The sequence below is a fragment of the Ursus maritimus genome, unplaced genomic scaffold, assembly GCF_017311325.1.
Source record: "Ursus maritimus isolate PB19 unplaced genomic scaffold, ASM1731132v1 scaffold_3, whole genome shotgun sequence".
NCBI lineage: Eukaryota > Metazoa > Chordata > Mammalia > Carnivora > Ursidae > Ursus > Ursus maritimus.
The window spans coordinates 27571907-27575211 of NW_024425563.1; positions in this window are offsets into that span (position 1 = coordinate 27571907).

Below are 3305 nucleotides of genomic sequence, written 5' to 3' on the forward strand. Positions count from 1 at the left end.
ATTTTCTATGAGTGCTAAGACGTTGTCTTTTTCACCGTGTTGACATTACACAGATGCCGTGCAAGCAATGGTGGATTCTTGCTCGAGCTTTAGCAGGGATCAAGGCAATTGCCCCCAAATCCGCTAGTAATCATGGCATTCTTCACCTGCACGCACTCACAGAAGGAAAATAAAAACCCAGTGTCACTTAAAAATTCCCCCCTGATTAAGCAGTAAAAAGTATTAGTTTTGTTAAACCTCAGCCCTTGGGGATGCATTTAAAAAAATACCCTGTGAGGTGAAATGAGAGGTATACCTAAAATGCTTCTGCATAATGAAGTGTAACAGTTGTCTGGAGGAGAAGGGACGGCTTGAGTTGCAAGCCGAACTAGCTGCTTTTTCATAGAATGCAATTTTTACTGGAGAGAACAACTTGACAAACAAGTTATAATTATTCATACTTAGATAATTTGGGAGACATTTGCTCAAACGTGAGTGAAGGGAGCTTGTCACAACTGACAGTATTGTTGCCAGGGACAAAATGCAAGCTTTCAAGCAAAAACGAGAATTTGGAAAATGTCTGCCTGCAATTGTGAGCTTGGTAGTTTTCTGGTACTTAATGACTTTTTGATGAGATTGCTGGTTATTGATGAATGTAATTTTTTGGGTGCTGTATAATTAAAGAAAATGTGTGAACTTTTGGACAATCTACATTACCCAGTGAACCAGTGTAAGAAAGGTTTATTGATGTGGTTTTAGATTCCACATTGCAACTAATCTTAAAGAAACAACCACGTGTTGAGTTTTGGGGTAATATCAAACTAGAATAGTCACAATTACATAAAAAGGCTATTAAAATACTTCTTCCTTTGTCAACTGTCTGTCTATGTGAGATTGAATTGTCTTCATCTATTTCAAACGAGACAATATATTTCAACAGGTTGAATGTAGAAGCAGATATGAGAATCTACATGACTTCTATTGAGTCAGAATTAAAAAGATTTGTCATAAAATGATGCCAGTCTTCCCACCCAGATTTTATTTGGAAATACAGTGTTTTTCATAAAAATTTGTAACTTATATTACATAATAGGTCTGATATTATTATGTTTAAGTGAACTAATAAAGAACTATTTCTAAATTTTCTCAGTTTTATTTCTCTAATATTAAAAATACTAATAAATATAATCCACATGAACAAAAGATCTTGGGGTCCTTAGCAACTTTTTAGAGTGTAAATAGGTCCTGAGTATAAGTTTGTTAATCTCTCCTACAGACCAGAAAAAAGTAGTTAATAAAAATATATCTTTATTTTCCCTATGTAATGTAATTTGACTATCACTTATCTCTAATAAAAACTCTACCTCAATTTGGTTTAATTTTTTTGAGCATTATTGTTGAAATGGTGTAAGTTTTTTTTTACAGTAGTAGAATTTTCATCTCTTAAGTGAGACAGTGCCTGTATTTCTAGTCAATCAATGCAATGCTGTCTTTACAGTGTCCTAGTATAGTGCTTAATATAGAATAGACACTCAATAAATATTATTGATTGGCAGAAAAATGTGTTTAGCAACAAAGTCAATATAAATTCAAAGAAACTATGAAAGCTAGAGGGAAAAAATCTCTACTTATTGCTTTATCCATTTGTGAGCATAATTCCTAGATTTTATTCATTCCCACAAAAAACTCATAGTTTGTGTCTCTCTTAACATTTAAAACACAAACATCTCTTCTAGGCTAAATGCCCACTTCTCTAGGAGAACATAATCACCACATACATTATATATCTTGAATTAATGTAAGACTTTTCTCATGACATTTTGAGCACATAGGTCACAATATGCTTCTACCTTTTTTTCTCCCTGTACTTCACAACCAGGTCATTTCTGTTACTTCCTCCAAATTTCTCACAAAATGGAAAATTAAAGAACAAAACTGTAATCAATCATTAATGAATGCCCACAGATGGAATAGGAACAGAAGCAGCCACTTCTTGTAGGGTCAGACCTTCTTATAAAAATTATGAAATCTCTGAGATCTTAATAAAATACCTTAACATGCAGGTGCCTGCGTGGCTCAGTTGGTTAAACTCCTGCCTTTGGCTCAGGTCATGATTCCAGGGTCCTGGGATCGAGTCCCGCATCAGGCTCCCTGCTCACCAGGGTGTCTGCTTCTCCCTCCGACCCTCCCCTCGCTCATGCTTGCTCTCTCTCTATCTCTCTTTCTGAAATGAAAAAAAAAAAACAACCTTAAGTTTCTTTAGTCTGGTTGTTTCAAGACAAATAATTTAGAAATACAAATTCTAAGTTAGGTAAAACCCCCCAAAAATGCATAGAATCATTTACTATATTATCTACAGTTTGTTTCTATAGTTCTATGGTTAGCAGTGAGCTGAAGAATAAGGCAATTTTAATAACAGTAAAATACTTGGCATTTGCAAAGTATTTACTCTGTACCAAAGAGTTTTTTTAGTACTTTGCATGCATTATCTTATTTAATCTTCACAATTCTTTGACTGGATTGAGTGTGTATATGCGTGTGTCTGTGTATCAGTGTGGACTACTCATTTACTCCTCCGTTTGTGCTAATGATTTGCATATATTTTTACCCATTATCTGTAAAAAGTGGAGTCCTAGGACAATTCTCTGCTACGACTCAAATTCTAACTGGAAAGGAGAAAAAGGGAAAGCTGAGCAAAGAGAGCAAAGGGATTTAAATGAGGTTGCCAGGAGGATTATTGCCTCATAAGATGTAAATACTCACCTTAAAATCTGTTGTTCTTCTCTGACTTTCGTAAATGCATATTCTTTTTCTTAGCTGGGTTTGTGAGTTGACAGTTTTCCCATACACATTTGTAAAACTGGTCTTTCTATTTGACCTGAAAAAGATTCCTCTCTCTGTTGTAATATAATTTTAGCGATAACTAGACTACAAAAAAATAATAGACTGCTCAATTCCAAAACACTTAAGGGATATTTTGTGAAGTTTTTCGCTATTACCACAAGAGCATATATTACCATAATTTCTTATTTAGCTCATGTGTGTTTCGTATGCATCGCCTCAGGGACTAACTTTTATTGTTTTTATCTACTCAGAATAGTGCATAGCCTAGAGTGGGTGCCCACAAAAATGTCTGTTCCATGAAAGAATGATTTCATCTGTGACTTGAAAGAGTTAATATCTTCCTTTCAGGTCAAATGCACAAATCAATTCTCAACCAGAAAACAGACCACCTATAGCTATTCAGGTCACACACCTGTTTCCTTAAATATCATTGCCAAAACACATTTTATATTCTATTTTATTACTGTGCATCCATCTTTCCC